Here is a 26498-nt window from a genome sequence, read left to right as displayed (position 1 = left end):
GAAAATTTTAAATTACAAATTTTTTTTATGGTGTCCATGTGAGAAATTAGTGTTGAAGAGCTTTTATAGCATTTTAGATGTCAGACTTTCTCATTATTTGGATTCAACCTTGGTTTAACAGCGATCTATCACTTCCTGAGTCTGAGGCTTTGGACTCTAGTCTCTTCCAGAGCTCTGGGCATGTAATCCAATTTGACAGTCAGAGAGTCACGAGAAACATCTTTCAGAGCATCAAACTCAAGACATCATCTGCTCTGTCAGTTTGCTGAAAAAGATCTTGTGAGACTATGGAAAGGAATAAGGGAGGTGCCCTATTCCTAATCCTGGGAATATTTCCATAGACGTATAGATTTCCTTTCATTCTCTTCTGCGAGAGAGGTCTCATCTATCCCCTGCAGTTTGGAAACACTTGGGGTTAAACAGGCTTCAATGCACCTTTATGTTCAAAATACAGCATCCATATGTAGTGGGGATTCCAAAGTCATATAGTAAAAACAGGCTATAACATGCAAATTCGTGAAGTGTTCCATATTTTTTGGCATTAACAGCGGACCAATCGATTTGTAGAGAAAGAGAGAGCTTCACATAGGTTAGGGAGAAAAGTTTGAAAAAGGAGCATTTCGTGGGGCTCGGTGCATAGCAATACTGGGTATGACTGCAAGGCTGGTCTTCTGTTCTAAGTGTCAGATGTGGGATGTCTGGGAGACTTCCAGCCTCCCTGATGGCCACACCTGCGCCAGGTGCATCGAGCTGCAGCTCTTTAGAGACTGAGTTAGGGAACTGGAGCTGCAGCTCGATGACCTTCAGCTTGTTAGGGAGAGTGAGGAGGTGAGAGACAGGTAATCACCCCGGGGCCACAGGAGACTGATAAATGGGTGATCGTCAGGAGATGGAGACCACCCCTGTGGCTGTCCCCCTTAACAATAACAACTCCATTTTGGGTGCTATTGGGAGGGGGGAATACCTATGTGGGGGAAGTAACAGTGGCCGTCCCTCTGGCACAGAGTCTGGCCCTGTGGCTCGGAAGGGTAGGGAAAGGAAGAGGATGGCAGCAGTGATAGGGGACTCTATAGTTAGGGGGTCAGACTGGCGACTCTATGGATGCAGGAAAGAAGCACAGATGGTAGTTTGCCTCCCAGAAGCCAGGGTCCGGGGTGTTTCTGATCACGTCCACGACATCCTGAAGTAGGAAGGAGAACAGCTAGAGGTTGTGGTACATATTGGTACCAATGACATAGGTAGGAAAAGGGTGGAGGTCCTGAAAACAGACTACAGGGAGTTAGGAAGGAAGCTGAAAAGCAGGACCTCAAAGGTAGTAATCTCTGGATTGCTGCCTGTACCACGTGACAGTGAGTATAGGAATAGAATGAAATGAAAGATAAATGTGTGGCTGAAGGGTTGGAGCAGGGGGCAGGGATTCAGATTTTTCAATCATTGAGACCTCTTCTGGGGCAGGTGTGACCTGTACAAAAAGGACGGGTTGCACTTGAATCTGATTGGGACCAATATCCTGGCGGGAGGTTTGCTAAGGCTATTGAGGGTTGGGAACCAAGGTGGATGAGGATGGGGATGTTGGAGCACAAGTAGAGACAGCTTGTACGGAGTTTGTGACCAAAGATGCATTCAGCCTGATGGTTTGCGATGTGTCTGTGTTAATGCAAGGAGTATCATAAACAAGGCGGATGAACTTAGAGTGTGGGTCGGTATGTGGAACTGTGATGTTGTGGCCATTACAGAGACTTGGATGTTTCAGGAGCAGGAGTGGCTGCTGAGTGTGATAGTCTTTAAATATTTCAAAAATAATAGAGAGGGAGGCAAGAGTTGGGAGTGTGGCATTGCCAGTTTAGGATGGTGTCATGGCTGCAGAAAAGGAGGAAGTGGAGGGATTGTCAACTGAGTCAGTGTGGGTGGAAGTCAGAAACAGGAAAGGGACGCTATAGACCCCCCCTCCCAATGGTAACAGGGATATTGAGGAGCAGATAGGGAGGCAGATTCTGGAATGGTGCAATAATAGGGTTGTTGTGATGGGAGATTTTTAACTTTCCTAAATATTGATTGGAATCTCCACAGTGCAAGGCGTGGAGTTTGTTAGGTGTATTCAGGAATGTTTCCTAACGCAGTGTGTGGATAAGCCAACTAGAAGACAGGCTGTACTTGAGCTGGTTTTTTTCAAACGAACTTGGTCAGATGTCAGATCTCTCAGTGGCATTTTGGAGGTAGTGACCACAACTCTATCTCCCTCACCATAGTGCTGGAGAGGTATAGGAGCAGACAATTTGGGAAGACATTTAATTGTGGTAGGGGGAAATATGATGATCTTGGGCAGGAACTTGGGAGCATAAATTGGGAACAGCTGTCCTCAGGAAAATGCACAGCAGAAATGCGACAAGTGTTCAGAACATTTGCATGGAGTTCTGCATAGTTAAGTTGCATTGAGGCAGGGAAAGGATGGTAGAGTTAAAGAACCATGGTGTACAAATTATGTATAAAATCTAGTTAAGAAAAGAAAAGCTTATGAAAGGTTCAAGAAAATAAGTACTGTTAGAGCTCTAGAAAATTACAATGTTGAGAGGAAGGAGTTTAAGAATGGAATTAGGAGAGCCAGAAGGGGCCATGAGAGGCCTTGGTGAGCAGGATTAAGGAAAACCCCAAGGCATTCCACAAGTATGTGAAGAGCAAGACAGTGAGCCTTGTGAAAATAGGACCAGTCAGATGCGATAGTGGAAATGTATGTATGGAGTTGGAGGAGGTAGCAGAGGTACTTAATGAATACTTTGCTTTATTCACCAGGGAAAAAGACCTTTGCAATTGTGGAGATGACTTACAGTGGACTGAAATGTTTGAGCATATAGATGTTAAGAAAGAGGATGTGCTGAACTTTTGAAAAGCATTAAGTTAGATAAGTCACCGAGATGTGATGAGATATTCCCCAGGCTACTCTGGGATTTCAGTAAGGCATTTTATAAAGTTCCCCATGCAAGGCTCATTCAGAAAGTAAGGAGGTTTGAGATGCAAGGAAACCTTGTAGAGATAACCCAGGAAATTAATGATCAGCGAGTCTGGCTTCAAGTTGTTGGAGAAGATCCTGAGAGGCAGGATTTATGAACATTTGGAGAGACATAATCTGATTAGGGATAGTCAGCATGGCTTTTTCAAGGGTAGGTTGAGCGTTACGAGCCTGATTGAGGATGTAACAAAGCACATTGATGAAGGTGGAGCCATGGATTTCAGTAAGACAAGGTTCCCCATGCAAGGCACATTCAGAGAGTAAGGAGGCATGGGATCCAAGGAGACCTTGTTTTGTGGATCCAGAACTGGCTTGCCCACAGAAGACAAAGGGTGGTTGTAGATAGTTCATATTCTGCATGGAGTTTGGTGAGCAGTGGTGTGCCACAGGGATCTGTTCTGGGACTCCTTTGTAATTTTTATAAGTGACCTGAATAAAGAAGTAGAAGGGTGGGTTAGTAAGATAGCTGATGACACAAAAATTGGGGGTGTTGTGGATAGTGTGGAGGTTTGTTAGAGGTTACAGCAGGACATCAATAGGAGGCAGAACTGGGCTGAGAAGTGGCAGTTGGACTTCAACCCAAATCAGTGTGAAGTGGTTCATTTTGGTAGGTCCAATTTGAAGACAGAATATAATATAAATGGTAAGACTTTTGGCAGTGTGGAGGATCTGAGAGAACTTGGTCAGTGTCAGTAGGACACTCAAAGCTGCTGCACAGGTGACAGTGTTGTTGAGAAGGTGTACAGTGTGTTGTAATTCATCAACCGTGGGGTTGTTTAAGAGCCATGAGGTAATGTTACAGCTATATAAAACCTTGGGCAGACCACATTTTAAATACTGTTTTCAGTTCTGGTCAGCTCACTAAAGGAAGGATGTGGACACTACAGAGAGAGTGTAGAGGAGATTTACAAGGATGTTGCCTGGATTGGAGGGCGTACATTATGAGAATGGGTTCAGTGTACTCGGCCTTTTCTCCTTGGAGCGACGGAGGATAAGAGCTGACCTGATAGAGGTGTATAAGATGATGATGTGCATTTATTATGTGGATTTTACTCAGGGCTGAAACAGCTAACGTGAGGGGGCATAGTTTTAAGGTGCTTGGAAATAGGTACCAAGGAGATATCAGGGGTAAGTTCTTCACACAGAGTAGTGGGTGTGTGGAATGCACTGCTGGTGGCGATGGTGGAAGTGGATACAATAGGGTCTTTTAAGTGCCTCTTGGGTAGGTACGTGGAGCTTAGAAAAATTGAAGGCTATGTGTTAGGGAAATTCTGGGCTGTCTCTAGAGAAGGCTACGTGGTCGGCAGAAGAGGATTGTTTTGCTGGAAGCTTGCATGGGCCTGTTGGGAAGAAGGGTGTCTTTTTGCATTGTAATGATGCCAGTTGCATATCCATTAAGGGTCAAATGCCAATGTTCAATCAAACCTAGGGTCTTTGGTGACCCTCTGCCTAAACTTGGGCCAGAATAAAGAACTGATGAGTTATTGACTGTTCAAAATATTATTGCAAAGAAGTAAAGCCAGCAAGAGGAATAATTTAACTGCAATTAAAAATAAATTTTTTTATGTAAGCTTTCAGAAAAACAAAAATAGAATATAATTTCAGTTCTAAATGACTAGATAAACTTTTGAACTTTGTAGTTTTAACATTCTAATTGAATAAGAAGGAAAGTGCTTGGAAAACTGGTGGTTTTGAAGGCAGGTAGACATGACTTTGAAATTATACCACAAACTTGGCAAATAGTCGTAACTACACATTTCACAACTTATGCCAGTGATATTGAAACATAATTCTGATTCGGAAATATTCCTTCATTTTGAAAAACTTCCGAAACTGACATTTAATGATAAAAAATTTAAGTATCAAATATACATGGCTGATAATTTGCAGCTTCAATTGTAGTAGCAGACAGCACTAAGAACTGCTGATGATTTACAATTTTTAAATGGAAATTACATAACCCTGTGGTTTTTAATTTGTAACCCTTATGTGTTGAATTATTTAATGCAGCAGTATGTCACTACTTCCAATTTCTTAAGAGTTTAGTGAAAGTGAGTGAATGTAATCTGTTGAAGTAAAGCCAGATTCATTTTGGAGTGTTAAATCATTCTGTGCTTAGGTAGTCAGTAATAACAATAATTAGAGATCTGTATCATTTTCTGAAATAATTGCTTTCCCTTATTTTATTCCTAAATAGGTAGACCACCTTCTTAATCACCCAATGCTCCCTCTTTAAATATTTCATTATTTCAGTTACTCAGATCAACTAACATCATTTTTTAAGAAATGTTGATGTCCAGTTTTGGATTTCCTGGACTCAAGTAGTGAAAACTATTTATTCCCCCATTTATTTTTGCCATATTTAGCATATCTGTCACTTGAACATGATACTTGCCCTTTGAGAATTTAGGATGAAATCGTATTAATCATTCCTATAAAAATGCCAATCGCTTTGCACTCTGACCAATTTCTTTTCCATAAAAGATCCTTCCTCTTCTTAATTTGCATTTTCTCTTCCTTTGCTAATTCATATATATGCCATTCTCTACTTGTTAACAATAAAAAAACATAATGTTGGAAACGCTCAGCTGGACAAGCAGCATCTACAGGGAAAGGAACTGCCAATAGGGGTGTTTTGGTTGCCGTAGTATAGAAATAACAAAGGGAATATCTATGATAGAGTGGAAGTTAGGTTACACAGTTGCTGTTAATGCCATGAAAAGAGGCATTTATGATGCAACATCATCTATCTGTTACATTGTCACCCTCCACAGATGCTGCAATATTAGCTGGGTATTTCTTCCTGGTGGATTGTAAATAGAGTGACAGCAGTGTATTTGGGGGGGGGGGGGTGGGGAGTGGAGAAAAGCTGGAAATGAGATGCAGAACACAGCAGTAGCTGGAAATCTGAAATCAAAATGAATCCTGGAAATCTGAAATCAAAATGAATCCTGGAAATCCTTAGCTGATTTCACAGCATCAGTGGAGAGTGAAATAGTGAGACAATGCTTCAAGTAGATGTTGCATCAGGAATGGTTATTTCTCACATAAAATCTGGTTGTATGCAATTGCTGACTTCAATATTCATTCCATGAGCTGCAGCATACCTGGAAGAGGTGCTGTTTTTCAAGGTTACTTTGGGCTCTGTTGGGATATTGTGAGAAGCCAAAGACAGAGTGGGAATTAACTAGCAATTGAAAAATCTGATCGGCATTTAGTTTCTTCAGTGTGAAGGAGAATTGTACTAAACGTAGGGCAATAGATCAGTGAATTGCTGTTTTACCTGGAAAGAATGTTTGGTTTCCTGGATGATGGGCATGGAAGACAAAGAAGGAAAGGTGTTCCTTTTCTGGTTGCATTTCCCAGATTCAAAAAGAGAACAATAGTAGATACAGATGTAAAGGCAAACCAAGAAGTCATTGAGAGAACTGGTCATCAGAAACCTGAAAAAGGCATTGAAGGGCCTTGGTTCAGACCTGGATTCAGTTGTGACCTCACATGATCCTATCCTACCCATATGTGCAGGCTTTGTTGCAGCAATCACTGGATTGGAAAGACTAAATGTATTCATTTTCCACCTTCGTTAAATGGGGTGGCTAACTGAAGATTTTGCTTCCATTCGCTCTGAGGAAGAGCACCCTGAGAAATGCTATTTCGCTGCTGTCAGTCTTGGGCCCCTAGTTTGAAGTTTTCTGTATAGAAGAAACATTCTCTCCACATCCACCCTATCAAGACCTCTTGAGAGTATGTTTTGATCAGGTTTCCCTCTCTGGCAGCTATATACAGTAACTAATATGTGCAATCTTTTCCTCATTAGATAACCCACCCATTTCTGATATTAGTTCAGTCCACCTTCCCTGAACTACTAATACATTAACATCCTTCATTAAATGAAGTGACTAATATTGTACATGGTACTCCAGATGTGGTCTCATCAGTGCCTCATATAACTGAAGCAGTGCCTTTTGTATTCAGCAAATGACAGCCTCTTCTAACTCCCTGCTGGAGCTATATATGTGCCCGTTGCAAATCGTGTGTTGGAACCCACAAATTGCTCTGCATTCTGGAGCCCTGCAATCTCTCACTATTTAGATACTGGGTATTTTTTGATTTTTCCTGCCAAAATGGGCAATTTCCCATATTATACTCCCATTTGTCAGATCCTTGGCCATTCACCAAATGCATACTTATTTTTATGAAGCCTACTAATGTCTTGTTCACAATTTAATCTGCTGACTTTGGTAAACTCAGCAAGCAGTATATTCAATCAAGTTATGTCTGGAAGTTGTGAAGTTGAGATTCCAGCACAGCTCTGTGTCACATGCCACTTGTTGCACGTGCAGCCAATAAAAAGACCCAATTACGCCTACTCTTTGGATTGCTACCCCAGCCTACACAATGTTATATTTCCTGTGCTCCCCACTACAGAGAAGTCAGCTACTACCCCTTTCACCTTCCTGATTCTGAAAAATAGCGCAAGAATACTTCCTGCTTTTACTAACGAAAGCAGGGCAAAAATAAGCTCCACTGTAGCCATCACAAGCCTGCTAGGGAGAACAGTGATAGAATAGAATTTCAAAATTTGGCATCAGACCACAAGGTATGGGAGCAGGATTAGGCCTTTTGTCCCATTAAACTTGCCATTCAGTTGTACCGGATTTTGTTTCCGACCCCTTTTGTTCTGCTTTGGTCCTCTAACCCTTTACCTACTTCACTAGTCAGGTACCCATCATCGGTCCTGATATAGTTGACAGTTCCCTTCTTCCTTACAGATGCTGCTTAGCCTGCAGGGTTTCTCCAGCAAGTTGTTTGTTTGAGATCCAAGCATCTGCAGTTTCTTGTATTTCCAAGAGCCTTTCAATCTGTGCCTTAAATATACCCAATGACTTGGCTTCCATAGCCCTCTGTGTCAATGAATCCCACAGCACTCTCTGACTGAAGAAATTTCTCGTCATTTCTATTCTCCCCATTTATTCTGAGACTGCATCCTCAGATCATAGACTGTCTGACTAATGGAAGTATCTTCTCCACATTCACTCTATCCAGTCATTTCTGTATCCAGAAGGTTTCTTTGAAATTCCCACCTCATCATTGTGAACTACATCAAGTACAGGCCTAGAGATATCAAACAATCCTCATACATCAAGCTTTTAATTCTGGGGATATTTTTGGAAACCTGTTCTGGACCCTCTCCAGGACCAGCACCATTCCTTAGATATGGGGCCCAAAATTGCTTACAATAGTCCAAGCATAGTCTGACCAATGCCCTGTGACGCTGCAGCAGTATGTCCTTGATTTTCTGTTCTAATTCTCTCAAAGTGAGTGCTAACATTGCATTTGCTTTTATTGCTGATTCCACCTGCAAGTTAATCATGAAGGAATCCTGCACTAGGACTCCCACTCCCAAAGCCTTTTGCACTTCCGATTTCTGTATTTTCCCCCCATTTACAAAAAATAGTCTGCACCATTATTCTTACTACCAAAATAAATAACTCACGCATTGATGTCCTGTTCTCCATGTGCCACTTCTTGACACTTGCTCCTACCTTCATGACACAACCCATTCTTCCACCTCTCTTGATATTATCTCTATACCTTCTGCTCCTTCATCCAGATCATAATTCTCAAGTGAAAAGTTGTGGTCCCAACCCTGATCCCTGAGGAACTCCATTAGTCACGGGCAGTCATCCTGTAAGGGCTGCTTGATCCCATTTCTCTGACTTCTGCCAGTCCCCCAGTCATCCATCCATATTTAGCACCCTTATGCATGGCACCTTGCTGTAAACCTTCTGAAAACCCAAGTAGGTAACATCCACTGATTATTCTTTGTCTAAGCTGCTTGTTAGCTCTTCAAAGAATTTTTATGTATTTGTCAGGCAAGATCTCTTAATCAAACATTGCTGATTTTGCCCTGTGCTTCCAATTACTCCAAAATTTCACTTCTAACAATGAACTTTAAAATCTTACCATCTACTGGGGTTACTCTATAACAATTATGAATTTCCATTCTTCTGGGACTGTCCCTGACTCCAGTGATTCCTGAAGAATCTTTAAAGAGAGTGAACCCTCGCAAAGTGGAAGGTCCCAATGGAATACCTGGTAAGGCTCTGTAAACGTGCCAACCAACTAGTGAGAGTATTCAAGAACATTCTCAACCTCTCACTGCTATGGGCAGAAGTTCCCTCTTGCTTCAAAAAGGCAGCAATTATATCAGTGCCTAAGAAGAATAATGTAGATTCCCTTAATGTCTGTTGCCAGGTAGCACTCACATTAACAGTGATGAAATGCTTTGAGAGGTTGGCCATGACTAGACTGAACTCCTGCCTCAGCAAGGACCTGGACCCATTGCCTATTACCGCAATTGGTCAATGGCAGATGCAATCTCTATGGCTCTCCATATGGCTTTAGACCACCTGGACAACACAAACACCTAGGTCAGGATGCTGTTCATCGACTATAGCTCAGCATTTAATATCATCATTCTCACAATCCTGATTGAGAAGTTGCAGAACCTGGGGCTCTGTACATCCCTCTGCAATTGGATTCTTGACTTCCTAACCGGAAGACCACAGTCTGTGCAGATTGGTGATAGCATATCCTCCTTGCTGACAATCAACACTGGTTCACCTCAAGGGTGTGTGCTTAGCCCACTGCTCTACTCTCTGTATACACATGACTGTGTGGCTAGGCATAGCTCAAATACCATCTATAAATTTGCTGACGATACAACCATTGTCGGTAGAATCTCAGGTGGTGACGAGAGGGCATACAGGAGTGAGATATGCCAACTAGTGGAGTGGTGCCGCAGCAACAACCTGGCATTCAATGTCAGTAAGACGAAAGAGCTGATAGTGGAATTCAGGAAGGGTAAGACGAAGGAAGGAACACATACCAATCCTCAGAGGGATCAGAAGTGGAGAGAGTGAGCAGCTTCAAGTTCCTGGGTGTCAAGATCTCTGAGGATCTAACCTGGTCCCAAAATATCGATGCAGTTATAAAGAAGGCATGACAGCGGCTATACTTTATTAGATGTTTGAAGAGGTTTGGCATGTCAACAAATACACTCAAAAAGTTCTATATTTGTTCCATGGAGAGCATTCTGATGGATTCCATCACTGTATGTAGGGGCTACTGCCCAGGACCAAAAGAAGCTGCAGAAGGTTGTAAATCTAGTCAGCACCCTCCAGGGTACTAGCCTACAAAGTACCCAGGATATCTTCAGGGAGTGGTGGCTCAGAAAGGCAGAGTCCATTATTAAGGACCTCCATCACCCAGGGCATGTCCTTTTCTCACTGTTTGGACACTACCTCACTTTTTAAAAATATACAGTATTTCTGTTTTTGCACTTTTTAAAATCTATTCAATATATGTAATTGATTTAGTTTTTTCTTTGCTGTATTATGTTGAACTGCTGCTAAGTTAACAAATTTCACGTCACATGCCGGTTATAATAAACCTAATTCTGAAAGTCATGACTAATGCTTCCACAGTCCCCTCAGCTGGCCTCTTTCAGAACTGTGGGTACAGTCTATCTGGTCCAGGGGATTTATCCATCTTCATGCCTTTAAGTTGTCGCAGCTTTTTCACCTTAGTAATGACAACTCCACTCACATCTGCTCTCTGACTGTCTGGCATATTACTGGTGTCTTTCACTTTGGAGCCTGTAACTCTCCTATGGCCTCTTGCTTCTTGCTCAGCGGAGAGAGAGCCTTATAAAACATTGTAAAACTATTTGAAGATTTATTTCTTCAGTTAAGCTGTTAGACAGGAACATTATCTCTGCTGTTGTGATGACAATGAAATGTACATATATTTCAGCAGTGAGATGTCACTGCTTGTTTCCATGGAACAAGCAGAGCCTTTCACTGAAAATTCAATTCTTAATGAATGATTTAAAAGCTACCACTCTGCAGACATACTTGATTCTTCAGAATTCTGAAACGAGAAGAAAACTAAACAAAAAAGATTTGTATATACTTCTGGACTAGAAAGTTTATTGAAATGTATTCATATTTTTTGTGCTCAGATAAATAAAGTTGCTTTGAGACAAATCAAAGACAATAAGTTTGCAGTGCCCCTTCAAAACAGGACCTGATTTGCAGAAGAAATTGCATCAAACTAGCATTTAGTTTTGATATTACCAGTTAATTGAGCTGTTGAACTGTGACGGTGCAGTTATTCCAGAGTAATAATTCTGAGGGCCTGGTAAGTGTGACAGTGCAGTTATTCCAGAGTAATAATTCTGAGGGCCTGGTCACTGTGACAGTGCAGTTATTCCAGAGTAATAATTCTGAGGGCCTGATCACTGTGACAGTGCAGTTATTCCAGAGTAATAATTCTGAGGGCCTGGTCACTGTGACAGTGCAGTTATTCCAGAGTAATAATTCTAAGGGCCTGGTCACTGTGACAGTGCAGTTATTCCAGAGTAATAATTCTGAGGGCCTGGTCACTGTGACAGTGCAGTTATTCCAGAGTAATAATTCTGAGGGCCACTGAAAGGCTTGGTTTAATAAACCTGGACATTGCAGACTCGCACATTTCAAATATAATGATCCCAATTGACCATTTCTGCAACTTCAGATAAGACGTAATTAAGTTTCAATTCATTAAAATATTAAAATAGAATGATTTATGCCAGTAACGGACAACAACTCCCACTCCTACAAAAAGTTGGATCAGGAAAATAGAAACTGCCAAAATATGTTCAAAGTCCATAATCCCTTAGTCCACTTTTCCTCTGACTGCTTGGAATTTCTTTCGGTGCCAAGATTCCTTCCCACATCCTAATGGCGTGCTGGTTAACAGGTTGATTGGCATTGTAATTGTCACTAATGTGCAGATGGTTAGTATGTAAGGAGAATAAAATCTGAGATGAGTGTCAGATTAGTGTTAAAGGGTGCTTTATGGCCTCTGACAAGCTTGTTTCTGTATTGAATGTCTCTGTAATCCTTTTGTCTCATCTTTCTCATAAATGCTTATCACTCTAAAGGATTCAAACTATCAATCTTTCGACAATTCTTAATTAACTGAGTTTACCATAAACTACATGCTTTACTTTGATTCAAGGCTCATCCATTTTGAATAATGTAGTGACAAACGTGGGTGATACGAAGAAATTTGCATGAATGATGCAATAGATATGAATGAAGCATTAGACGACTTGGATGTAGTCAATTTCTCTGCTATATGGCTCACTGACAATGAGACAAAGCCATTCAGGGAAAGCAATGGGAAGTGCTTCTCGTAGATGGGATAGCAGAAGTGTAGAACTCTTCCACAACTGTTGCCAGCTCAATTAATCATCTTGGTCATACTTGCCATGTTATTCATTCCTTGCAGATGGTATTACTGATTGAAAAGGTTCTCTTTCGAGAAACAGCTTTGAGTGGAATTTTGTTCATGTACATAAATTGTGAGAACTACATTTGTTCATCTCTTTAGAGATTCTGTTTTGTGATGGTTGTAAGCTAAGTATATTCATCATGTCATTTCTCCCATGAGTTAAACAAAAAATACTTGCTTTAATTCATAAAGTTGAAATAAATAAAATGTTGGTTAAATGCAATCTCTAAAAATAGGTTTAAATAAAATAATGGTTAGTCATAAAATATTGGAGGAAGATGTTTACATTACCGGTTCAATTACATAGCTAAAATAAATAATTATCTTTACTATTGCTGAGCAACCACATTAAGAACTGTGGCCTTTGTAATCCACATCTTTAGCATCTTCAAAAGTCCAAGAAACCAATATGTAAAAGTATTACACACATCTATCTGTACAATGCTTTCTTTACAAAACTGCAGTGATGAAATACCTAAAGACTGAAAGAGACAATGAATGATGGAAGTATTTAACTGATCTGTGGAACATTTTGTATCAATGAAACATAAAACTGAAAATTGGTTTGTAAAGTTGAGCATTTATTTTCTGAGGCTATTTACTTTCTACAGATCACTAAAGAGGTAACTAATTTGATCAAAGCTTTAGGTCTGTGTGATGAATTAATTAATCTCAATTTTTCCTACATTATGTTTTTGTGATAGAGAGTCAATGCCTTTTGTACTGGTCATCAGAAGCTTCCTTTATGTGATAAAGAGAATTTTAATGGTAAGTTGAGTTTATGTCTATGTTGCAAGTTATTAAACAGTTATGTATATTTCTTGGACTTTGACAATCAAATACTTTTTAAGTTTACTGAAAATATTCTTGTACAAGTATTTTGGCTAGGCTATAGCATAAAATAGGCAATATCATGAAAACAAATTGACAGGTTTTAACAGAATGCTGCTGCATTTATCATTTATTTTACACCATAAGCTAAGTGAAAATAACTACACTGCTATTGAAAAATATGTTCCGGAATTTGTGTGATGCATCTCTTCATCTGTCACACCAACCATTGTGACCTTTTTATGGGGGAAGATTGCAAGTCTGAATTTGAGAGGGTTTTTGCAGAATTGCTTATGAAGGAATATCATCTTTATGTTCGCAGTAATCTGATATAGTAGAATACACAGGTTTAGTTCAGGTACCAGTAGGGTGATTTTGATCCACGGTAAGGATGACCCTTGACATGAACATATATTTCGGCTTTTCGCTACTGCCTTTCAGAAAGTTTACTGACTTTGCAGAGAAGAGAAACTGAAACTGAGATCCTTTCGTTTAATGAAATTGTGTTGAGCAATTTACGTTGCAGATACTGTGATATTTTGAAATACCATGTTCTGACAAAGAACTTTTGGACTCTGTTTCTACTCCTACAAATACAGACTGGCCTGCGGACTTTTTAATAGCATTTTCTGTTTCTACTATTTGTACTATCATGTTCAGTCTTTCTCCTTTGATTGCAACAATTGAACAATTTGGTAAATCTAGATGCTAAATGCATTCCTTTTCTCCTCTATGGCAAAGGAATTTCCTGTTCTCATTCTCTGTTAATTGGCATTTCTGTGGTGCTATTGTAGAGCTTCATTTGCATTCTTCAAGAACTCTATCAAAGATTTTATTCTCAAAGCAGTAATGATTGTTAACTTCCATGCCTATGTTCTTGACTGAAAATTAACAAACATTAAACATGAACATTTAATCCTGAAGGAAATCAGTACAAAATTAATCTGTGTTATGGTATAATTTGTAAATTCCACCCCCCATCAATGGCTATGTGAAACCCTCCCTTGATTACTCACTAGTCTGTACCCCACCCAGCAAACCCCAGACTCTCAATGGGAGTCACTGCATTCAAAATAGTTCAATATCAATTCACCAAAGAGCTAGTTGGAGACATCCGTTGCTTTCAATATCTTTGACCAGGAATAAACCCAGTTTTGTGTCTGGCTTAAACCTATGCAGGAATCATTCTGGGTAGTAGCAGGATAGACTGTCAAGGCCACGCACAAAATGTTAGAGGAACTCAGCAAGTCAGGCAGCAGACAGTATATGGAGAGGAATAAATAGTCAACATTTCAGGCTTCATCAGGACCTCCAGCATTTTGTGCATGTTGCCTAATATTTCCAGCATCTGCCGAATCTCCTGTGTTTCTGACTTTCTAGGCCACAATCTGTTCTAGTGCTGTGACAAAGCCATAACATAAATGACTGAAAAATCTGAAATACTGCTGTGAAATGACAGGTCAGGCCAGGAAATGAAATGTTTCCTGGATTGAGTCAAAGATGCAAGCTGTTTGACCTAGATTTGATTCCCGGACTGGAGGAGCAGCCATGCTGCTGACAAGGCATCTCGCTGAGAGCTCAAGCAAGGCCTAACACGCTCGTTTGACGCGCACCAGCCTGAACTCCAACCAGTAAGAACTTTTATTCATTTAGATAAGGGAGTTGCTGCATTCTGCTTTGCTGCAATAGTTCTCACTGTACAATTACAGAATTAAAATTGTTAGCACATGCATTTCTGTTGGGTGAGTAGCTCAAGCTGATTTTCGTCACAATGTAGCCAGATAAGTACCTTATATCGCGTAATTACAAAAAAAATACACAATCTATTCAAATGTCAAGTCTTGATACTGATAGCAAGACGATGATTCAAAATGAAGTTTAGGTTGCCATGTCTGTGCAACACTGATAGAATGCTACATTGTTGGAGGTGATGTTTTGGATGAGAAGATAAACTGAGTCCTTTGTCCACCTTCTAAATTTACAGATTCCACGGCATTATCAGATGCAAAGTCAATGATCCCATTTGTCTTGTTGCTGTGCACGTGACTTTTCTGTGACTGCTAGGTTTATCCACTGAGGAAATTTCAGAAATATTTCAATGACCAGTTATCAATCTAGCTGACTGTTAGTGTGAGGCTGAAGATGGAAAAGGTGTGTAAGTACCGAAGTCTAGATGTTCCGTCAAGCACTGTTTTGTTTTTGTACATTTTCTGAATGAATTTGATCTTTGTAGGTCCAAGACTTAAAATCACAGTCACAGAGTTATACAACACAGAATCAGATGTTATATCAGAATCACAGCCCACCTCCACTACCATCCCCCAACCCACCCATATTAAGCTAACTGTCAAGTCCATAGCCTTCTATAAACCCTCTCAGCTACCTTCATTCACTCCAAGGAAAATAAATCTAGACTATCCAATCTTTTCCTCCACAAAATATCGACATTTCAGGTAACAAACTGCAACATCTTTTCTAATTCCTGTTGTAATCTGTAGTCCATATCCCAGCTACTACTGGGAGGCCTGCCTTGCAGGTGTCTTAACTCAACCCTTGGGGATTTCGATCCTATGTCACATCTTTCTACTGATTTGTTGCTATTCTTTACAAGCAGAGTCACACCACCCCCTCTGCCTACCTTCCTGTCCCTCTAATACAAGATGTAACCTTGGACATTCAGCTCCCAGTGACAACCATCCTTCAGCCATGATTCAGTGATGGCCATAACATCATACCTGACAATCTGTAACTGCAGCAAGATCATCCACCTTATTTCTTATACTTTGGTGCATTGAGATTTCACACTTTGAATGCTATGTTAGCTACCCTTTTTGATTTTGCATCCCTAAAGCACTGATACTTACCCTGCTGGCTGCAATTGTGTCCTGTCAACTACCTGCCTTTCCTGACAGACTGACTGAATGCTAATTTTGTTTTTTTAACATCCGTCCTATCCTAAGCCCCTTCATTACGGTCTTCACCCCCTCCCTGCCAAATTAGTTTAAACCCTCCCTACCCAAAAGCTCTAACAGACCGGCCCATGACAATATTGGTCCCCCTCGGGTTCAGGTACAACCCGTCCCTTTTGAACAAGTCATACCTTCCCCAGACGAGATCACAATGATCTAAGAACCTGAACCCCTGCCCCCTACACCAGCTTCTCAACCATGTATTGATCTGTCAGATCTTCCTCACTAACAGGTAGCAATCCAGAAATTACTATCTGGGAGGTCTTGCTTCTCAGCTTCCTGCCTAACTCTAAATTCTCTCTTCAGGACCTCATTCCCTTTCCTTCCATATTGGTATCAATATGCACCAAGACATCTGGCTGCTCTCCCTCCCTCTCTAAAATGCTGTGGATGCGATCAGAGACATCCCTGACCCTGGCACCTGGGAGGCAATGCACCATGCAGGTGGCCTGTTAACATCCACAGAATCTGCTGTCTGTTTCTCTGACTATTGAGTCCCCTATCCCTCTCTAGCTTCTGCACCACAGACTCATGCTCAGTGCCAGTAACCTCATCTCTGTGACATTCCCCTGGGAGGTCATCCCCGAGAACAGTATCCAATTCTACAGAGTTTTAAAAACCTACAGAGAGCAGCTAAAAGAATCATTGGAGGGGAAAAGATGAAATAAGAAAGCAAGCTAGCAAACAATATTAAAGTGGATAGTAAAAGCTTTTTCAAGTCTGTAAAACAAAATAAAAGAGATCGGTGTGCATATAGGACTACTAGAAAATGAGGCCAGAGAAATAATAATAGGGGACGAGGAGATGACAGATTAACTAAATGAATATTTTACATCAGTCATCACCATGGAAGACACTAGCAGTGTGCCAAATGTTGTGTTGTGTGAAGGAAGAGAAGTGAGTGCAGTTACTATTTCAAGAGAGAAACTGCTCAAAAAGCTGAAAGACCTAAGGGTACAGGAGTCATCCAGACCAGATGAACTGAGCCCTAGGATTCTGAAAAAGGTAGCATTAGAGATGGTGGAGGGATTAGCAATGCTCTTTTAAAAATTATTGGACTCTAGCATGATGCCAGAGGACTGGAGAATTGCAAATGTCACTCCACTCTTCAAGAAAAGAGGATGGCAGCAGAAAGTAAATTATAGAACAGTTTGCCTGACCTCCATGGTTGGGAAGATGTTGTAGTCAATGATTAGGGATGAGGTGATGAGTATTTGATGACATTGGAGAAAATAGAACCAAGTCAACATGGTTTCCTTCAGGGAAAATCTTGCCTGACGAACCTGTTGGAATTCTTCAAGGAGATTACAAGTAGGATAGAAAAAGGGGATGCAGTGGATGTTGTACATTTGGACTTTCAGAAGGCTTTTGACAAGGTGCCACACATGAGGTTGCTTACCACGTTAAGAGCCAATAGTATTACAGGAAAGTTACTAACATGGTTAGAGCATTGGCTGATTGGTAGGAGGCAGTGAGTGGGAATAAAAGGATGCTTTTCTGATTGGCTGCCAGTGACTAGTGATGTTCTGCAGGGGTCAGTGTTGGAACTACTTCTTTTTATTCTGTGTATCAATCATTTAGATGATGGAATACTTGGCTTTGTTGTAAAGTTTGGTGGTAGAAGTAAATATGCGGACTATTTTCTAAATAGGCGGAAACATCCAAAAATCTGAGATGTAAAGGGATTTGGGAGTCCTTGAGCAAACCACCCTAACTGTTAACTTGAAGGTTGAGTCTGTGGTGAGGAAGACAAATGCAATGTTAGCATTCATTTCAAGAGGTCTTGAATACCAAAGCAGGGATGTGATGCTGAGGCTTTATAAGATACTGGTGAGGCCTCACCTTGAGTATTGTGAACAGTTTTGGGCTCCTCATCTAAGAAAAATGTGCTGGCATTGGAGAGGGTCCAGAGGCAGTTCACAAGGATGATTCCAGGAATTAACATACGTGGAATGTTTGATGGCTCTGCGTCTGTACTTGCTGGAATTTAGAAGGATGAGGGAAGATCTCATTGAAACCTTTCCAATGTTGAAAGGCCTAGACAGAGTAGATGTGGAAAGGATGTTTCTCATGCTGGGGACATCTTAGACAAGAGGGCACAGCCTCGGGATAGAGGGGCATCCGGTATACTGTTAGTTTTCTTCAGCATTTTGGGAATCTATAGGAATACTAGAATTTGTACTCTTAAGGTCACGTTCAATATTCCCTTTAGCCCTGCCATTTGTGGTTATGCCCTGACCTTACTATTTCTGCCTCAGTGCATCACTTTCTTATCTAGGTTAAATTCTGTCTGCCGTTGCCCTGACCATCCATCCATCAATATCATGTTGTACCATAGAGTATTCTTGTCTTTGACACCAACACCAATTTTCATGTCATCTGGGAATGTACCTTCTCCTTTGACAATGTATCCAAATTAATGTATTTTACAAGCATTGAGCTTTATAGCAACACTCTGTGGTCACCTGATTTCCACTCACAAGATACAACCTTACAGTATCACCTTCTCTATCTCCTATTTCCAAGTCAGTATTGATCCACTTTGCAACCTCTTGCATCCCATCTTCTCCAAACGTTTTGGACCGGACTCCCATATGGAACCTTGTCAAATGTTTTACTGAAATCTTGTAGCCTATATCAACTGCACAGCCTCGTACATACTTTGTTTCATCTTCTTGAAAAGACATTCAATTGAGATGTTCAGACAGAATCACCCACCAGCTAAACCATGTTGACTATTTTGATCAATTTCCACCTTTCCAGGTGTGGATTAGTTCTGTCCTTCAGAATTTTTTCCAATAATTTCCCTACCACTGATGTTTATGATTTTAATATACATAAAAAAGCCTACTAAACAAAAAACAAAAGAAAAAAAAGAGAGAACTGGGCAGCTCAGACTGAGAGTGAAAGCAAGAAAAAAGAAAAACTTTCTGATCAAATCCAACACTTCGAGGAGGTAACTGGAAGAGCCATAAATCAAAGCACGTTTATTTTTGCACACACTTATTTAATTTATTACCTTAAGTTTATGTTAACTTGTGTGTGCCCTCATCCTAGAATATATCAATACCAATGACAGCAATAAACATGAACTGTCTGACCTATGGCACGCAAAGATTTTTAAAAATTCTTTGAGGATCCCAGCAGTGACCTCTGTTACTTTCCACAGCAATTGGGGATGCATCTCACCAGGCGCTGGAGATTTATTTCTGGGTAGAGTGTTAAAACAGAGCATCCTTCATTGACGGTGGTAATCCTCAGTTGCAGTATCTGGATGCAATAATCAAGATTTGCACTGTGTGAAACAGAAGAGTTCTTAAAGACATCATACATATTGTAACAACGATATTTTTGGGTTTTTGCACTATGTCTCTAGCCCTGCACTACCTAAATGAAAAGCTGTTCTTTTGATGGAATTCTCTTGGGTAAAGAAGAAAATTAAGATAATTGACAAGTTCTACTTCTGTCAATAACAAATTTTGTGGTCATTTGTGAGTAATAAAAAATTAACCATAAAAAATCTCGGTAAAATCTACAGGAAGAACATTAATACTGAGATCGACAATTATGAATTTGTACTGCACTACAGAATTGGATTGATTCATCATGCAAATGTGTCTGCAGCAAACCAGACTCCATTCAAACTAGCAAAGATGGAAAAGCAGTTCAACTGACCCAAACTGTGGTGCTTGCCTAAAATTTTCCCACTATTATAATGAATGCTAAACATCCTGGAAAAGTTGCTGGTTAACGGCTGAAATGTCATGAAAATATCAAATCAGTTTGCTTGAAGATGGAAGTTTACATTCTGAGGGCAATTATAATCTGACATGCCATCCAACAATCTCATCACTGCAAAGCACTGCATGTTCCATTTGAATAAAGCAGTGCATGACATCAGTATCATAGTTAATCAAAACACTTCTACAGTAATCACCAATTTCAAAATGCTTTATCCACACAAGGCCATTGAATATTTCAACTAGTTTGTGTTCATCACACTTGGAAAGTATTAGAATGCATCAGTGAACTGTTTTACCCAGTCCTTTCAAGAGTAGTGCCAAAGGCTCATCTTTATAGATTTGAAAGTCCTGTATTTCTAGTCAGCACTAAAATAATTGAGTTTATCCCTATCACTGACACTTCTTGCACAGTGTGCATATGTATCATTTTGTAGCTGGAGTTTAGCTGCTGCATCTGTAAACATTTCCAGGTCAGCGTGTTAGTCAGTGTAGGTGAGTTTAATCCATGGCAGTCTGGCATAGTGCAGGAAAAGATGTCAGAGACTGCTGGAACGTTGTACCGTGTTGGAGTTCCACAGTTTCTGTCACTAAGGCTCATGGTTCCACAAAGTTTGGCAAAGAGGTGTCATAAGGAATATAGAGTCATGGGACCACAGAGCAGAGAAACATGCCCTTTGGTCTGTGATTCTACCTAGTCTCATTGATCCTCACTTGGCCCATATCCCACTATACCCCTCCCTTGCATTGTACTTCTAAGTCAGAAGTTGCCACTTTCACTGACAGCTTGTTCCACACTCACACCATCCTCTGAGTTAAGAATTCCCCTTCAATTGAACCTTTTATCCTTAACCTGTTGGCCCCAGTTCTGATCTCATCCAACCTCAGTGGAAGAAGCCTGTTTACATTAACCCTTTCTATACCCCTCAATTTTATATACCTCTATCAAATCTCCCCTCATTCTCCTACGCTAAAGGGAATAAAGTCTTTTTAACCTTTCCCTATAACTCAGGTAAGAGGCCAGAATGGGGAATATAAGGAGAGGGATGGGGAGGGAAAAGTTTTTTTGAAACCAGAGGGAGAAATTGATACTGATGCCATCAGGTTGGAGGCTACACAGACAGAATATAAGGTGTTGCTCCTCCACCCTGAGGATGCCAAAGACCAACATGTCAGAATGCAAATTGGAATTAAAATGTTTCACCACCAAAGGTTCTGCTTTTGGCAGATGGAGCAGAGGAGCTCAATGAAGTGGTCTCCCAACATAGAGGAGGTCTCACTAATGGAGAGGAGGCTGCATACTGGACATACTAGACAACCCAGCAGACTCGCAGGTGTAGTGTTGCCTCACTGGAAAGCAGTGTTTGGGGCTCTGAATGGAGGTAAGGGAGAGGTGAATGGGCAAGTGTAGCACTTTGGCCTCTTGCAGGGGTAAGTGTTGGAAAGATGAATGGACAAGGAAAGCGCGGAGGGTGCATCCTGTGGAAAGTTGGGGGGGGGCAGGTAAAGGTACGTATGGGTGGTTGGATCCTTTTGGAGATGGTGGCAGTTGCAGAGAATGATGTGTTGGATGCAGAGGCTCATGGGGTGGTGGGTAAGAATAAGAGGATCTCTATCACTGTTGAGGCAGCGGGGAGATGGGATGAGCACGGATGTTAAGGAAACTGAGGAGATGTGGGTGGGGCAGCGCTAATGGCAGAGGAAACCCAATTCTTTGAAGGAGGCAGCCAGAAATAAACCAAGGGAATTTAAGGCAGGGTGGCAGTTGGAGGCAAAGTTGGTGAATTGATGATCTCAGCATGAGTGCATGAAGCAGCACCAATGCTATTTGACTTCCCAAAATGAATTGCCTCCTACTTGTCGAGATTAAAGTCCATCTGCCATTGCACTGCCAAATTTTCAACTGTTGTGTCCTTTGCAAATCTGGTCAATTTCCCTGTTATCTGAGACCATCTACATTTTCAGCCAAATCATTAATGTATATTGCAAACAGTGGACTCTGTGCTGATCCATATAAAACACCACTGCTGTCATACTTATGTTATCAGAAAAGCACCCATATACCACAACCCTGTCTCTGTGACCAAGTCAATTCTGGATCTGATTTACAGTAAATCTCCATAAATCCCTTGTGACTTAGTCTACCATGAGGGACCTTGTCAATAGACAATAGACAATAGGTGCAGAAGTAGACCATTCGGCCCCTTGTGTCTGCACCGCCATTCTGAGATCATGGCTGATCATTCACTGTCAATACCCAGTCCCTGCCTTGTCCCCATATCCCTTGATTCCCCTATCCATCAGATATCTATCTAGCTCCTTCTTGAAAGCATCCAGAGAATTGGCCTCCACCGTCCTCCGAGGCAGTGCATTCCACACCTCCACAACTCTCTGGGAGAAGAAGCTCTTCCTCAACTCTGTTTTAAATAACTGACCTCTTATTCTCAATCCATGCCCTCTGGTATTGGACTCTCCCAATATCTGGAACATATTTCCTGCCTCAATCCTATCAAATCCTTTAATTATCTTAAACGTTTCAATCAGATCCCCTCTCAATCTCCTCAATTCCAGTGTGTACAAGCCCAATCTCTCCAATCTCTCTGCGTAAGACAGCCCTGCCATCCCAGTGCTGTATCAAACTCCATCCAGGAAACACCCACTGTGCGTCCCTCATCAAAAATTTCCGTCGCTTTCTTAATTAAGTTTGAGAGACTGGACCTCCTCGCAATAAAGGCATGCTGATTACCCCCAATAAAAATTTCGATTTGCTTTTTCAAACATGAGTAAATTCTGTCCCTAAGAATTTACTCCAGTAATTCCCCGTACCTCTAATGGCTCCTAACCTCCTGGTTTGTTTCTAATGCCCTTCTGAAATAAAGGAACAACGTTGGCAATTTTTCAGTCTTCAGACATCAGCTGTGGCGAAAGAGGATACAAGGGATTTCTGTCCAGGTTCCAGCAGCCACCTCCCTTGCTTTTCTCAGTATCCCACAACAGATCCTATTGGGCACTGTAGAATTAATTACCTTATTTTTTTTTTCCAAGGCATCCAGCCTTAACATTAACATTCACTTCCTTAACATCACCATCATTTGTGTCCTTCTCAGTAAATACTGATTCAAATTGCTTATTAGCAACCTCACTCACTTCTGGCCCCGTGCATAAATTTCTTCCTTTGGCCTTCGGCAGATCTGCTCTTTCTCTAACTACCCAATATGATCTCGTACATGTTTAAAATAATGTGTGATTCTTCTTTATCCTACTCACCAAGGACATTTCATGGCTCTGTGATCTTTGTGCTGGAGGTCAACGTTGTATCATCTACCTGATAGGGCACTGAACTCTTGTGCCAACCAACAGGAGGGAATGCTGAAAGATATCTTCAAACTCTCACTGCTACAGTCGGAGATTCCCACCTGCTTCAACATGATAACAATTGTACTATACCCAAGAGGAGCATTGTGATCTTCCTAAACAGCTGTACTCACACCTTCTGTGATGAAGTGCTTTGAAAGATTGGTCGTGGCCGGGATCAACTCCTGCCTGAACCAGGACTTGGTCTCATGCATTTTGCCTATCAGCACTATAGGTCTACAGTGGATGCAATCTAACTGGCCCTCCACTAACTTTGAATTGCCTGGGCAATAGCAATACCTATGTCAGGTCATTGTTCAGCATTCAACACCATCATATCCTCAGTACTAATCAACGATCTCCAAAATCTGGGCCTCCGTAACTGAATGCTTGATTTTTTTCCATTGGGAGATCACGATCAGTGCAGATCGGAACATCTGCTCACTGACAGTAACATGGGAGCACCTGAAGGAGGCATGCTTAGCCCACTGCTCTACTCTCTTTAAGCCCAAAACTGTGTGGCTAGGCACAACTTAAACATTATAAATTTGCAGATGACACAACTGTTGTTTCAGATAGAGATGAAGAAGTGCACAGGAGTGAGGTAGATCAGCTGGTTGCATAGTGTGACAGTGACAACCTTGTACTCAATGTCAGTAACAGCAAGGAATTGATTGTAGATTTCAGGAAGGAGAAGTCAAGGGAACACACACCAGTCCTCAATGAAAGATCAGCAGTGGAAAGGGTGAGCAGCTTCAAGTTTCTGTGTATCAACATCTCTGAGGATCTATCCTGGGTCCAACATATTGATGCAATTACAAAGATGGCACAACAGTGGCTGTATTTCATTAGGAGTTTCAGGAGACTTGGTTTGTCAGCAAAGACTCTTAGCAAATTTCTGCAGCAGTACCATGGAGAGCATTCCAACTGGTTGCATCACTGTCTGGTATGAAGGGGCCATTGGACAGGGCCAGAAAAAGCTGCAGAAAGCTGCAAACTCAACCAGCTCCATCATGGGCTCTAGCCTCACCAACATCAAGGGCACCTTCTGAAGGCAGTGTCTCAAAAAGGAAGCATCCATCATTAAGGACCCCCATCACCCAGGACATGCCCTCTTCTCATTGTTGCCATCAAGGAGGTGGTACAGGAACCTGAAGACATAAATTCAATGTTTTAAGAACATTTTTCTCTCTGGCATCAAATTTCTGAATGGACAATGAACTACCTTAATTTTTTTTTCTTTTTTTGCTCTTTTTCACTACTGGTTTAATTTATATAGTGTGTGTATATATGTCTCTCTAATTGTGATTTATGTTTTTTTTATTATTATGTATTGCGAAGTAATTCTGTTTCAGATTTTGATGCCTCTTATAATCCTAATTTTTTGTTTTTTGTTCTTTCCTGCTGCCTTTATATTCCTCCAGGCCCTTATTGATTTTCAGCTTCGTAGACCAGTATTAAACCTTTTCCGGAACTACCTTGATGTTTATGGAATTGTGGTCACTGTTGCAAATTGCTCCGCCATTGAAATTTAGCCAGGTTTATTTCCAAACATGAGGTCTTGTGTGGCCCTGTTCCTAGTTGGACTCATTTACGTTTATTTCAAGAAACCCTCCTGTACCCTCTCACCATTCCTCTGCATTGATGTCAATAGGGTGTGATACTTCCAGACTGATTGTTGTATCCTAGTACTGGAGTACTGTGAGCTGACTAGTATGAAACTGCTGATGGCAACCACTGTGAAATAGAGGCATGAGTGTGTAAGCTGACATTTTCATGTTTCCCTGTAAAATCAGCCTTGCCCTTCTCAGAGGACTACCTTCCCTTCATACGAAATGATTTTTGTGAACATTTGTTGCATGATTGAGCAAAAATATGTAAACCGATTAATTTAGGACCCTTTCCCAGCCCTCCTTTTTCATGCTGCCCATAGTTTTAAGTCATTGACTTTCTTCCCCTTGTAGGTTTGTAGCTTCGCTTGTTAGAAACACTTGGATGGAAAGATTAAACGTTTTACAATCATTCAACACACAACACAAAACAACTCAGAAAAGGGAAGTTTTACTTGTTGACAAATTGTGCACAAGGTTCCTTCTGTGATTCTCCCAATACTAGGCAATGTTTATGCTGATGCAGTGTGTACCATTGGTAAAGAGATTACCTTACGAGATTTTTATGTGAAATTTATAAGATGTTACAGTGACAATTATCCAGTTTCCTGCACTGTAGTGAACAAGCTGCACCCCACCCCCATTAGGTTTCATAATGTCAAGGACACGGTCTGCTATATATGTTTGTGTATGCTGTCGTTGACAATGCTGGGGCAATTACTGAACCAGCAAAATAGTATCACCTCGTAGGGTTTTTGCAAAGCCTCCAGTGATGGCCTGTAAATATTAAGCATGCTTGAAAAAAAAATCATTTTACAGGAAGCTTCTTTGCCCTGGAAGTGTATGAAAAATGTGATAGTTGTTGCAGTCAGTCTCATTCTGCCCTCACCAAATGGGGCCTAACTAGAGTTTTATAAAGCTGCAACTTAACGCCCTGATTTGATTTCATTGAAGTCTTTTGTATCTTTCCATTAACAGGCATAAAATGAAGCTAGGCATTCTCAAGTAGCTTTCTCTCTATAGACAAATCTCGTACGTTGCTATTGCAAGATCAGTGCCAGCTGGGGAGGAAGTGAAAGGAGAAGGTTACCCAGCTACCCCCAGATGAATTTAGTTTCTAGTTTTTACTGAGCGACTCACTGCTAAATCATAAAATGAAACTTGTGTAGATCTTTCAAAGCTTTTTGAGCACTTCAGGCTTCTAAGTGCCCCCTTTTGGAAGCCAGGAAGAGATCTCATTGAATGCATTTGTTTAAATCTTATATTGGATCCCACCCTGATAGGGAAGCAGAAACACCTAATTTGGTAACTAGCTGGTACAGTAGTCTAATGGTTAGCAGAAGGCTTTACAGTGCCAGTAACCTGGGTTCAGTTCCCATTGCTGTTGGCAAGGAGCATGTACATTCTCCCTGTGACCACGTGGTTTTCTTCTAGGTGCTCTGGTTTCCTCCCGCCTTCCCAAGACATGCAGGGTAGTAGTTTAACTGGTCACATGGATGTAATTGTGTAGCAAGGACCCGTTAGGCCCGGATAATCTGTAATTAAAAATTGGACTTGGGGTTCCACAGTCCCAATTCCCATCATTTATGGACTATTTTACTGAGTACTTCTTGATGATACTTGTTTTAACTTTAAAGGCCCAATG

General features: G+C 41.1%; 1 protein-coding gene across 1 annotated transcript in view; it reads left to right on the top strand.

Moving 5' to 3' along the window:
- Nucleotides 1-26498, top strand: part of ndst3 (N-deacetylase/N-sulfotransferase (heparan glucosaminyl) 3) — a 595362-nt gene that overhangs the window by 1628 nt on the left and 567236 nt on the right. The window contains exon 2 of the mRNA XM_059988774.1: nt 13054-13117. The gene's annotated coding sequence lies outside the window, so the exon portion shown is untranslated. The remainder of the gene's footprint in view (nt 1-13053; nt 13118-26498) is intronic.

The sequence above is a fragment of the Hypanus sabinus genome, chromosome 14 (assembly GCF_030144855.1).
Source record: "Hypanus sabinus isolate sHypSab1 chromosome 14, sHypSab1.hap1, whole genome shotgun sequence".
Lineage (NCBI taxonomy): Eukaryota > Metazoa > Chordata > Chondrichthyes > Myliobatiformes > Dasyatidae > Hypanus > Hypanus sabinus.
The sequence above is the reverse complement of the archived record's forward strand: the minus strand, read 5'-3'. Positions and strand labels throughout refer to the sequence as shown.